The following is a 13,944-nucleotide window of genomic DNA, read 5'->3' as shown; positions in this document are numbered from 1 at the left end:
ACCACTTACCATCAATTAGGCCGTATTATTGTTTAAGGCAGACAAGAACAAATCTAACTTATATTAATTAAATTTTCCAAGTGCTTAAAACACAAATTGATTTGTATTAATATTCGCATTAGATCGCTAACAATTTAGATACAAAAGTAAACTCCATATTGTATAATTAATATTTTTATTTCTTATTAGAACATATTCTTAATTTCACTGCTGTTTGTATTGGCCCTGTGGCGCAACGGATAACGCGTCTGACTACGGATCAGAAGATTCCAGGTTCGAATCCTGGCAGGGTCGCGTGTTGTTTTTTTCTTCCTTTATAATCATAACGTTCAATTCCATTATTGGTATTAACAAGTACTAGTGGTCCCGCAGTAGTCGAAATTCGACTATAATTAATAGGAATCGTAAGTTTGTGCACTATTATGATTGCATTTTATACTTCTATAATCACAAATTTCGCCATTATAAAAATATTAACAAAGACAAACAATATTTAATATATTCTCAATTTGATAACAGACGTCAAGAACAAAAGTTTGACAATGAATAGTATGCATGCGTTTGTGCGTCAAATACATGGCATGTAGTGTGTGTAATGTTTTCTTTATTGATTTAATGATCCTTTTAAGCCTTATTTAAAAAAAAATATTAGCATTGTGCACTTCTTCTCTATATTCTCTATAAGTGTGGAAAATTTCATACTGCTCCGTCCGTGCAATTTTCGTAAAAAGGGATACAAAGTTTTTGCTTCACGTATTAATATATAGATTATATTAAAAGCTCTCTGCTATCCGTTGAATCCGGGAGGAGTATAAAACCAGTCGCCCTCTGCTGGGAAATCGAAGAGATAAAATAGCAAATTTTAAACTGAAAGGCGCATATTATGTTCGTAGCAAAAATAGAGGAACTGAGGTCACTTCCCGTGGAAAAATCGTCATACCTTCCACCGATAAACTGTCAATCTGATCCAAATTTCCATATAGTGAAGACTCTGTGTTTAAATAAAGAAAACATTATGCGGACATTGGGAGAATTACTTTCCAGTTTCATTTGGATTATAATAGAAACCTTAATAAATTTTAATAAATTTGAATTAAAAATAGTGCAAGAAAAAATGATTTTATTGTAAAAAAGCGTGGGGTGCTTTTCAGGATATTACCTTAGATTATAGTTTAAAAAAACTTACAAAATACGCTTTTATACAAAATCCAACAAAAATGGTTTTTTGTTTTTTAAATTTTTTTTAATATTGAATTGTCACCGGTCCTTGGTATGTATTTCAAATTTCGAGTTAATCTGACGTTTTGAAGGAAGTCAAAATCATGTTCAAAGATTCCGTTACAAACATACATACCCACGTCTGAAGCTAATAAAAGCGTATTAAAATACTAACCAATTAAATTAGGCCTTAAAATTTGACTTTCCTAATCTATATATTAATACGTGAAGCAAAAACTTTGTATCCCTTTTTACGAAAATTGCGCGGACGGAGGACTATGAAATTTTCTACACTTATAGAGAATATAGGGAAGAAGTGCACAATGCTAATATTTTTTTTAAATAATGCATAAAAGATACATTAAATCAATAAAGAAAACATTACACACACTACATACCATGTATTTGACGCACACACGGATGCATACTATTTATTGTCAAACTTTTGTTCTTGACGTCTGTGGTCAAATTGAGAATAGATTAAATATTGTTTGTCTTTATTAATATTTTTTTATAGTGTAGCCTTGGCGAAATTTGTGATTATAGAAGTATAAAATATAATCATAATAGTGTACAAACTTACAATTCCAATTAATTATAGTCGAATTTCGACTACTGCGGGACTATTTATTAATAATCTATAACAATTATAAAAAGATTCGAGATTGACTAGTCTTTTTTTAAACTCAATCGTCGGTATAGCCTGGATTATTCCGACTTCGCCGAATTGCCAGGTGAGCTCACTCAGAATACAAAAATAAAACAACTGACGCTTACCTTATTAATGCACATATTTATCTATTGTTCAACCAGTAGTTATGTATTTATGACAACTAGTGGCCCCGCAGTAGTCGAGATTCGACCATAGTTAATTGAAATTATAAGCTTAAGCATTATTATGGTTCTATTGTCAAACACTATTATATTTCGATAATATAAACACAGTATTCGCCAAAACTGCACTATAGTATCAATAACGTTAAAGACAAACAATATTAATCTATTATATGTATGTGTTGTGTCAAATACATGGTAGTGTGTGTAATGTTTTCTTTATTGATGTAAAGTATCTTTTATGCATTTTTTTTACAAAATATTAGCATTGCGCAATCCTTCTCTATATTCTCTATAATCTCTATAGTAAGTGTGGAAAATTTCATACTCCTCCGTCCGCGCAATTTTCGTAAAAAGCAGTACAAAGTTTTTGCTTCACGTATTCATATTATATAATATAGATAATTATATTGAATAACTAGCTGACCCGGCAAACGTTGTTTTGCCATATATAAGATTCCTAGGGAATTTCTAGTGTAGAAAAAAAAACTAACTTATTGTAAGTGTGTAAGGATGTGGTATATGAGTGAAAGAGGCATGTAGCGCTGTGAACGATTACGGAGTATAAAAATAACAAAACTTCATTCAACCACATACCTAGGTAATGCCTCATTATAACAAAAAAAAATGTCCAAAAATAAAAATAAATGTTGGACAACCCTTATCACTTAGGGGTATGAAAAATAGATAGTAGCCGATTCTCAGACCTACTGAACATTCATGTAAAATTTCATAAAAATCGGTCAAACCGTTTCAGAGGAGTATGGTAACTAACATTGTGACATGAGAATTTTATATATAAGATATTGTAGTGCAATTCACTATTGGTTATAGAAACTTTGATAATATAAAAAAAAATTATTGAACAAATCTTAAAAATAAGTTATTAGGCTCTGTCACCTAAAATTCGAATCCGATTTTCTGATAGTTATTATAATTTAGTTCGACCTGTTTAGCGGAATAAATAATATATTCTCGTTTAAACAGTATTTCTTGGTAACAAGTCACAAAAACTTGATTTACGGAGGCGTTAAATCTCTCTTTTTTTTTAAGTCTAAACCCGGCGCCCGGGGCACGTTCTCGCGCCTCGGAAACAAAATCCTTGGGTTTGTTATTAACTCGTAGGGTACCGCAGTCAGGTTATTTATAATCTATACGTAATATATAGGTATTATAAAGCTGAAGAGTTTGTTTGTTTGAACGCTCTAATCTCAGGAACTACGGGTCCGATTTGAAAAATTCTTTCAGTGTTAGATAGCCCATTTATTGAGGAAGGCTATATGTGGTCGTCGTGGCCTAACGGATAAGATGTCCGGTGCATTCGTGTTGAAGCGATGCACCGGTGTTCGAATCCCGCAGGCGGGTACCAATTTTTCTAATGAAATACGTACTCAACAAATGTTCACGATTGACTTCCACGATGAAGGAATAACATCGTGTAATAAAAATCATACCCGCAAAATTATAATTTGCGTAAATACTGGTGGTAGGACCTCTTGTGAGTCCGCGCGGGTGGGTACCACCACCCTGCCTATTTCTGCCGTGAAGCAGTAATGCGTTTCGGTTTGAAGGGTGGGGCAGCCGTTGTAACTATACTTGAGACCTTAGAACTTATATCTCAAGGTGGGTGGCGCATTTACGTTGTGGATGTCTATGGGCTCCAGTAACCACTTAACACCAGGTGGGCTGTGAGCTCGTCCACCCATCTAAGCAATAAAAAAAAAAAAAAAAAAAAAAAAACATCACGTTAAAACCAATACAAGCGGAGCACCAATAAGGAATGTTTCAAAATCGGGGTATTTTTACCTTTTGAGAGCTTCCGCTGCAGAAACGCTTGAAGTTTCGCTAAAATAATGCATGGCAGAATTGTTCCCCTTCAAAAGGTCTAAAAAAAAATTCGCGACGACATATGTCTATATGTTAAGGTTGGCTCACTATAACGTTGTTTATGCTAACCAAATTTGTTCTAAAATAAAACACTATTTAATTTTGTGAACTATTCCACGCGGACGAAGTCGCGGCCAAAAGCTAGTCTATACTAATATTATAAAGAGGAAAGATTTGTTTGTTTGTTTGTTTCGAATAGGCTCCGAAACTACTGGACCGATTTCAAAAATTATTTTTCCATTAGAAGCCGACATTGTCCCTGATGAACATAGGCTACTTTATTTTTTTTTATTGGTTTCATGTGTGTTTTAATGTTTCCGAAGCGAAGCGAGGGCGGGTCGCTAGTTAAATATAAAAATAAAAGTTAAAAATAAAACTAATACAAAACTGCTCTGACGTTTACATGACTTTCGTTTATTAAATGTAACTAGAGGTCCCGCAGTAGTCGAAATTCGACTATAATTAATTGGAATTGTAAGTTTGTACACTATTATGATTGTATTTTATACTTCTATAATCACAAATTTCGCCAAGACTACACTATAAAAAATATTAACAAAGACAAACCATATTCTATTCTCAATTTGACAACAGACGTCAAGAACAAAAGTTTGACAATAAATAGTATGCATGCGTGTTGGGCGAACGCGGCCGGCCTCTGTTTGTTGAATAGAGGGTCGGTTGCGACGTGCGTGCGGTGGCAGGGCGAGTCTATTGTGGACGTTACGTTCGCGAGCCCGGCCATCGCGCGCCGTATCCGCGACTGGAGGGTTTTGGAGGGGGCGGAGACGTTGTCAGATCACCGATATATTCGGTTTGATCTCTCCGCCCGCTCCGCAGTCGCGGACGCCCTCGGGGACCACCCCCGTGGTGCGTCCCGGTCATTCCCCAAGTGGGCACTGAAGCGCCTGAATAAGGAGCTCCTGATGGAAGCCTCTACAGTGGCGGCGTGGGCGCCCATGCGTCCACACCCGGTCGAGGTCGAGGGCGAGGCAGGGTGGTTTCGGGACACGATGCGTCGCATCTGTGATGTGTCGATGCCCCGGATCGGCCCTCGACTTCCTAATCGCCAGGCGTACTGGTGGTCGCCCGAAATTGCGCAACTCCGCGTGGAGTGCATTCGGGCGAGGCGCGAGTGCGCCAGGCATCGCCGCCGCCGCCTGCCGCGGCGCAACGATCCAGTTGCGTTCGCGGCGGCAGAGGCCCGGCTGCACGCCGCATTTCGCGTCGCACAGAGGGCACTGCAGCTGGCCATCAGAAGAGCCAAGGATCAACACATGGAGGGTCTCCTGGAGACGCTGGATGAGGATCCGTGGGGGCGGCCCTATCATATGGTGCGCAATAAAATGCGCCCATGGGCCCCCCCGATCACGGAGCGTCTCCAGCCTCAGCAGCTGCGGGACATCGTCTCGGCGCTGTTCCCGCAGGAGCGGGAGGGATTTGTCGCGCCCGCTATGGACTCGCCGCCGGAATACGACGGCGAAGTCCCTGCCGAGGTGCCCCATATAACGGGGGCGGAGCTCCGTGTGGCCGTGCGCAAAATGTGCGCGAAGGACACTGCACCCGGCCCGGACGGTGTCCATGGCCGGGTTTGGGCCTTGGCTCTTGGTGCCCTGGGGGACCGACTCTTGAGGCTTTACAACTCCTGCCTCGAGTCGGGACGGTTTCCTTCATCGTGGAGGACGGGCAGACTCGTGCTGTTGAGAAAGGAGGGGCGCCCGGCGGATACTGCTGCCGGGTACCGTCCCATCGTGTTGCTGGATGAGGTGGGCAAGCTGCTGGAACGCATTCTGGCAGCCCGCATCATCCAGCATCTGGTCAGGGTGGGACCCGATCTGTCGGCGGAGCAATATGGCTTCCGAGAGGGCCGCTCAACGGTAGACGCGATCCTTCGCGTGCGGGCCCTCTCGGATGAAGCCGTTTCCGGGGGTGGGGTGGCTTTGGCGGTGTCACTCGATATCGCCAATGCGTTCAACACCCTGCCCTGGTCCGTGATAGGGGGGGCGCTGGAACGACACGGAGTGCCCCCCTACCTTCGCCGGCTGGTGGGTTCCTACTTGGAAGACAGATCGGTCACGTGTACCGGACACGGTGGGATCGTGCACCGGTTCCCGGTCGTGCGCGGTGTTCCACAGGGGTCGGTGCTCGGCCCTCTTTTGTGGAATATCGGGTATGACTGGGTGCTGAGGGGTGCCCTCCTCCCGGGCCTGAGCGTAATCTGTTACGCAGACGACACGTTGGTCGTGGCCCGGGGGGGAGTTTTGCTGAGTCTGCCCGTCTTGCTACGGCTGGGGTGGCGCATGTCGTCGGCAAAATCAGGAGATTGGGCCTCGACGTGGCGCTCAGTAAATCCGAGGCCATGTGGTTCCACAGGCCCCGGAGAGTGCCACCTGTCGATGCCCATATCGTGGTTGGAGGCGTCCGTATCGGGGTCGGGGTGCAGTTGAAGTACCTCGGCCTCATTCTAGACAGTCGTTGGACCTTCCGTGCTCACTTTCAGAATCTGGTCCCTCGTTTGTTGGGGGTGGCCGGCGCGTTAAGCCGGCTCCTTCCCAATGTTGGGGGGCCTGACCAGGTGACGCGCCGTCTCTATACAGGGGTGGTGCGATCAATGGCCCTATACGGGGCGCCCGTGTGGGGCCAGTCCCTGGCCGTGGGGGTAGCGAAGCTGCTGCAACGGCCGCAACGCACCATCGCGGTCAGGGTCATCCGTGGTTATCGCACCATCTCTTTCGAGGCGGCGTGTGTACTGGCTGGGACGCCGCCTTGGGTCCTGGAGGCGGAGGCGCTCGCTGCTGACTATCAGTGGCGGGCTGACCTTCGTGTACGGGGCGTGGCGCGTCCCAGCCCCAGTGTGGTCAGAGCGCGGAGGGCCCAATCTCGGCGGTCCGTACTGGAGTCATGGTCTAGACGGCTGGCCGATCCTTCGGCTGGTCGTAGGACCGTCGAGGCGATTCGCCCGGTTCTTGTGAACTGGGTGAATCGTGACAGAGGACGCCTCACTTTCCGGCTCACGCAGGTGCTCACTGGGCATGGTTGCTTCGGTGAGTTCCTGCACCGGATCGGAGCCGAGCCGACGGCAGAGTGCCACCATTGTGGTTGCGACTTGGACACGGCGGAGCACACGCTCGTCGCCTGCCCCGCATGGGAGGGGTGGCGCCGTGTCCTCGTCGCAAAAATAGGAAACGACTTGTCGTTGCCGAGTGTTGTGGCATCGATGCTCGGTGACGACGAGTCGTGGAAGGCGATGCTCGACTTCTGCGAGTGCACCATCTCGCAGAAGGAGGCGGCGGGGCGCGTGAGAGACGCACAGGCCCGCCGCCGTCGAGCGGGGGCCAGGGAGGCGGATATCGCCCAAGCCCTGGCCCTCTAAGTGTTTCGGGTCCCCTCACATGTCGGCCTGGGGACCGGCGAAGGGGGCCTAAGAAGACGACGTGCAAGCTGCTCTGCACGCGTTTTATGCATGAGCATCCGGGTGATGGAAGGCCGGCTATCCTCAACCCACGCTGGTTCTGACCCAGCGGGGTATTCCGTAGGATAGACCATTCTAACCGGCGCCATCTAGGCGGGCTTCGGATAGCCTGCCGACCGAGAGGGCTGGTGGTCGTGGCGCCGACGACCGCCAGTCCGGCGTCCCGAGGGGGAGGGTGATGGGAGAGATGTGCTCCGCACTAAACGCTTCACTTTCCCCCCTTTGCCTTTTCATGAGTTTTGTCTCATGCGAGGTTTGGACGTTGGTTGTTGAGAGACAGGAGGTTTTAGTCGGTTCGACTCCGACATGCCCCGCCCTTCATCCCCAGTGAAGGGCGGAAGTCCGGCGATTTCCTCCTGAAAAAAAAAAAAAAAAAAAAAAAAAAAAAATGCATGCGTGTGTGCATCAAATACATGGTATGTAGTGTGAGTAATGTTTTCTTTACTGATTTAATGTATCTTTTATTCATTATTTAAAAAAAAATTAGTATTGTGCACTTCTTCTCTATATTCTCTATAAGTGTGGAAAATTTCATACTCCTCCGTCCGCGCAATTTTCGTAAAAAGGAATACAAAGTTTTTGCTTCACGTATTAATATACCTAGTCAGGTCATAAATTCTGTCACATGTTTAATGTAAAATAATTGAAACAAGTTTATTAATTATGTAACCATTCATATACCAAAATGAACTTAACAAAACATAGATTCTTATGACACTAAAGTTTATTCAAAATGACCTCCGTGATTTTGAATACAGGCCTTCAATCTGCGCGGCCAGTCGTCTATCGCAGCACGAACGAGGTCCATGTCAATATCGGCGGCTGCCTTAATCAAGGATGTCTTGAGTGACTCCAAATTGGGATGAGGCTTTGAGCACACCTTTTCCTCCAAGTGTTGCCATATGTTGTAATCTAACGGATTCAAATCTGGACTGGAGGAGGGCCAGTCTTCGTGCCGGATGAAGTCGATTTCACGCGCCGCCAGCCAGTCTTATGTGCTCTTCGCTCTATGAGCTGGCGCCGAATCTTGTTGGAATACCCAGTGCCTGTTATTGAACATGGCATGAACAACAGGTTCCACAAGGTTCGTCAGGACTGTATTTTGATACACAACTGCATTCGTTTTTACACCTTTCTCACAAAAATGTACCTCTGTTAAGCCCCAATAAGAAACTCCCAACCATACCATGAGCGAGGATGAAAAATGACCTCGTTGGACACGCGGAATACGGTTGCTCGCTTCATCACTACTGTGTGCGTACACCTTATCATTTTGTTTGTTGTAGCTCTCTTCTACGGTAAAAAATTTTTCATCCGAAAAAAGAATTTCCCGATATTTTTTTCCCGCGTACCGCTTCAACAAAGCGCGGCATCTCTTCAGTCTCAGGTCCATTAGACGAGCATTCAAACGATGTCCTGTTCATTTAACACCCTTTTCACCGTGGTTCTGCTTAACCCCATCTGAAGGGCCAACAGTTTCTGCTTACGTTTGGGATTTCTTTGAATTCGCGCCTTCACAGCTTTTATCACTGCTGGAGTCCTAACAGACCGAGGGCGACCACTTCTTGACCTGTCATCTACACTAGAGTCTTCATTGTATCGTTTGATGGTACGATAAACGAATCTTTTGGTTATATTTAAATTTTTCAGTATGTTAAAAATTTGAATTGGCGCGTAACCGCAACGATGCAACGCAATAACTGCAACACGGTCTTCTTTAAGCGTCCACTCCATATTTAAAAATGAGTAAAATTCTAAAAGTATACATTTTTATTTTCATGAACAATTCGAAATTCGAATTCAATAAACTTTTTTGTGGCCAGCATTCTAAAAGAAAAGTTTTTACTGTGTGACAATACTTATGACCTGACTAGTTATAGATTACTAGCCCTACATTAGCTTATTCGTAAGGGCCATAGCAAAAGCAACTCAGTCCTTGAAGTACACACTATTTGCTCTGAGGAGGTAGAGAAAAATTGACCAAGGAAAGTAGACCTGTCTCTGGTGTACACCTCGCTGAAGATATCTAAGATTCAGGAAAATCAAAATAGATCTGTATCGGCGGTCGCATGACGCATAGATTTACATATATAGTACAACCATCCCTTGCTAGAATTTATAATAGTAACATAGTTTATAACGACGTTACTTGCAAGTCAGCCATTTTTTTTTCTGCTTAGCTAGGTGGACGAGCTCACAGCCCACCTGATGTTCCCAGTGCTGTTACCTGTGCTTACCAGAGCCCATAGATATCTACCTATACAACGTAAATGCAGCCACTCAACTTGAGATATTCGAATTCGTCGTGGCCTAAGGGATAAGACGTCCGGTGCATTCGTATCGAGCGATGCGCCGGTGTTCGAATCTCGCTGGCGGGTACCAATTTTTCTAATGAAATACGTAATCAACAAATGTTCACGATTGACTTCCACGGTGAAGGAATAACATCGTGCAGTAAAAATCAAACCCGCAAAATTATAATTTGCGTAATTACTGGTGGTAGGACCTCTTGTGAGTCCGCACGGGTAGGTACCACCGTCCCGCCTATTTCTGCCGTGAAGCAGTAATGCTTTCGATTTGAAGGGTGGGGGCAGCCGTTGTGACTATACTGAGACCTTAGAACTATATCTCAAGGTGTGTGGCGCATTTACGTTGTAGATGTCTATGGGCCCCAGTAACCACTTAACACCAGGTGGGCTGTGAGCTCGTCCACACATCTAAGCAATAAAAAAAAATAAAAAAAATAAAAATATGAGTTCTAAGGTCTCAATACAGTATAACGGCTGCCCCGCCCATCAATAACGAAACGGATAACTGCTTCACGGCAGAAATAGGCAGGGTGGTGATACCTACCCGTGCGGACTCACGAGAGGTCCTACCACCAGTAAATGTGTATATGATATATACATATCTAACGTCAGTACAGCCAAATACATAGAGTATGTATAATTTCCCCTGGATGTAATAACAGAATGACTCAGAGACTCGGGAACGAAACAAATCAATTATTGTTTGTCTGACTCATTTGGCCTCGCTAGCTTCGTCCTCTAGACGATGAAATCGCGTAATTTGGTAAACCAATTAGGGATTTAACATTGTACGACTTTAATAGTTGAAGGACGCACGTAGCTAAGCGAGCCACTCACGCTACCGTTAAACTTCATTGTGATTGTGGTTTGAAACGCCATAAAACAAAACAGTGCCACTAAAAAGAGACAAATAGGATTTAGTCTGCGAGATAATTAGATTTAATACTACTAAATACTTCTTTAACAGATTGTATTGCCGTGTAGGTCACCGGTGCCCTACGCGGCGCACTGAAGTAATTATATCGATTTCTGTTACTAAGGCGCCAATGGAGAAGGAGATCCTTACGCGGAAGTGGCATTGGATTGGTCACATTTTGAGAAAGCCCGATACCCACCTATCAAAAAGAGCGCTGACTTGGAAAGTGTCTGGCAAGAGGCCGCCCCAGAACAACTTGGCGTCGCTCCGTGGAGCAGGAGCTAGGGGTCTTGGGCATGATATGAAGCAGTAATGCGTTTCGGTTTGAGGGGTGGGGCAGCCGTTGTAACTATACTGAGACCTTAAAACTTATATCTCAAGGTGGGTAGCGCATTTACGATGTAGATGTCTATGGGCTCCAGTAACCACTTAATATCAGGTGGGCTGTGAGCTCGTCCACCCATCTAAGCAATTATAAAAAAAAAATACGTGGGAGGAGCTAGAACAGACTGTCCAAGACCGATGTAAATGGAAAAATTTGATTCGAGCCCTACACCCCAGCAGAGAGTAATAGGAAGGAATGATGATGATGATGATGAAGGCGCCGGAATTGCTTAACTTTGCCTTCTTTTGTTTGTTAATGTATGTATTTTAGGGCTCTTAGAAATACATTCGGAAGTGAATTATATTAAAGTACGGAACCACTCTATTAAATACCGCTCAACCATTCCGACGTCAAGTTCGCAGGTAGTAAACTCTAAATACTTTTTGTAACTTTTATCCCATTGTTAATCATTTTAACTATATCCGCGCGGGGGTCGAGGGTTTGTCGGGACGTTTCTTGTAATTTTGACTATTTTTAACTGTCTGTGAATGCGTTTTTTGGTTTTTTTTTTACTACGCTTTTTTGGCCAACGAGCCCACGGACCGCTTCGACGGTAAGCATCGTAGCGTAAGTACTGCCACGTGGATACAGTTCAAAACGTGAATAGTTATTGATAAAATAGGTCAGGATAGACCAGTTAGGGGTCGCAATTAACCAAAATATGTCCCACGACTGCTAATCATGTCTTCGCATGATTTTTCCTTCTACCTATTCGCTGATAGTCCAAAGATCTTTTCCAACTACACACTATCTGATAAGTGAGCTCACGGGCTCAACCTGAGAGAATTTGCTAACATTAGCCCTAGCAAGAGCAGTACTTCGCAGAATCTACCACCGAATCGGAATCACAATCCACTGAATACCTAGATCCGGCGAGAAACTCAGTGAGTTAAAAGACATGCCAAGTGCATAACAAAACAGAGATGAAAGCTTCAATCATTTTCATATATATTAATTTTTTATTGCCCTTGCAGGCAGACGAGCGTACGGCCCACCTGGTGGTAAATGGTTACCGTCGCCCATAGACTTCAGCAATACCAGGTGCAGAGTCAAGCCGCTGCCTACCGTTAAAATATTTTACCATATTTTATCATATTTTCTACCGTCTTGGCCTCGAATACAAGATCCCTCCCATTTCTACACATTATAACATAATTTGACTTATGATTTTACGAAAAATCTCCTAACATCAGGATAAGACATATAAGGTCATTTTATCCCAGACTAAGATTCCCTGTCCTATGGGAAATACAGTCGCGCGAATGTTTAGCCCAAGTGAGAATCGACCCAGCAGCCAGAAGCGCCAAATACTGCACCAGACGATGAGGAGTCATATCTTCAGTTGTGAATCGACGTCAGCAATACTTGCAATACCTGTAACGTGACTGCGTGCCGCTAAAGACTCCTCAAAGCGCATTTAAAGAAGAACTCGTCATGCTGATCAGGAAACGTGGTAAATTTCCTGCCATATTCCTTCTCCTACTGTCTACTTTAACAACGAGGTTGCTCTAAATCTATACTAATATATAAATCTACAGTGGTTTTTACGGATGTTCCGTTATAACTACTGAACCATGCATCCGATTGACTTGAAACTTGGTATCCATGTAGAAAATACATGTACTTAATGGATGGGCTAATATTTATATGAGTTTTGGACTCCAGTTGCGGAGGCGTTAATGATGAAAATCTTTGTGGGGGTGAGAAATAATAATGTTAATTTTAAATGTCCAGCGAAGCGGACGGGTACAGATAGTTCTAAATATTCTAAATATTCTCATTATCCCATTAGCAAAAAGAACGATCTTCACTAATTTCTCAAAGAGATCGAAACTTTAGCGCTTTTGTAAAAGTTTCAAACCTTTTTCAATATATTTTTGTCTTAACATAACGAGAAACATATCTAGCCTTAGTATCCTTAGGCTACATCCAAATTTTAGCACACATATTTAGAACAGCGTTAGTGTCTTAAAACCTAAAACACTCACCGTGATTCCACCAGATCTAACCTCGCACAAAATAGTTTTTCACTGTGCACAAACCTAATATGTTTCAATTCACGATAATTTTAAAACTAACAACATCTAATAAAATCATAATGCTCACTAGTCATGATATCACGACATTTAACCGTCAATCGCTAATGTGGGGCTCAACTAGGCTCAAATGTTCACGGATTTGTGCTGTGATTTTCTAAACACAAAGGTCTGTGAACACGATTGACAGCTGACTGGTGGGAACTCACAAGCCGTGGGTTCGGGGTCCGCATGCGCAAAGGGTCGTGTGACGTCACAGACAAGCGCACAATTTTTAATAGGATTTTAACAATTCCGTTTAATTTATTTTCTGTGAACGCGCGTATGACGTATCGAGTTTTTTAAATCAATGTCAGTTTTGCATTTTGCAAGAGAGATTCTTTACAAGAGAGGTTCTAGAAATTAGGGCTGCAGAACTGGAGAGTTTTGTGAGATACACTAGTAAATAATACCATCTTCCCTGTATCCACCGAGAAACCGAAACCGTGCTTTCCATAGTGGGAATAACATTGTACAACGAAGTCTGGTCACCGTCCTCGTCGAACCTGTCGCTTACGACGGAGGACTCGACGAGCGAATTAGTCCATAGACACAGTCCACTGAGTTTGTCGCCGGATCTTCTCAGTGGGTCGCCTTTCTGATCCGGTGGTAGATTCTGCGAAGCACGACTCTTGCTAGGGCCAGTGTTAGCAACACTCCGGTTTGAGCCCCGTGAGCTCTATATGTTAGGGCGAAGCTGAAATAGCCTCTCAAGGCTATCAGCATTGATAAAAAAAACGAAGTTGAGACTGCGCCCTTATTTCTCGAGATGGGTGTTAGAATTTGGGCTTTGGACTTCTTCCTTAACACTCAGAGAACGTTAGGTACCTAAGACTGAGTAGCCCGTC

General features: G+C 43.8%; 1 non-coding gene across 1 annotated transcript; it reads left to right on the top strand.

Moving 5' to 3' along the window:
• Positions 1-221: 221 nt before the first annotated feature.
• On the top strand, positions 222-294 carry TRNAR-ACG (transfer RNA arginine (anticodon ACG)). The gene has a single exon. It is a non-coding gene; the product is annotated as a tRNA-Arg (tRNA).
• The last annotated feature ends 13,650 nt before the right edge of the window (positions 295-13,944 follow it).

The sequence above is a fragment of the Bombyx mandarina genome, chromosome 16 (assembly GCF_030267445.1).
Source record: "Bombyx mandarina strain Sakado chromosome 16, ASM3026744v2".
Taxonomy (NCBI): domain Eukaryota; kingdom Metazoa; phylum Arthropoda; class Insecta; order Lepidoptera; family Bombycidae; genus Bombyx; species Bombyx mandarina.
The sequence above is the reverse complement of the archived record's forward strand: the minus strand, read 5'-3'. Positions and strand labels throughout refer to the sequence as shown.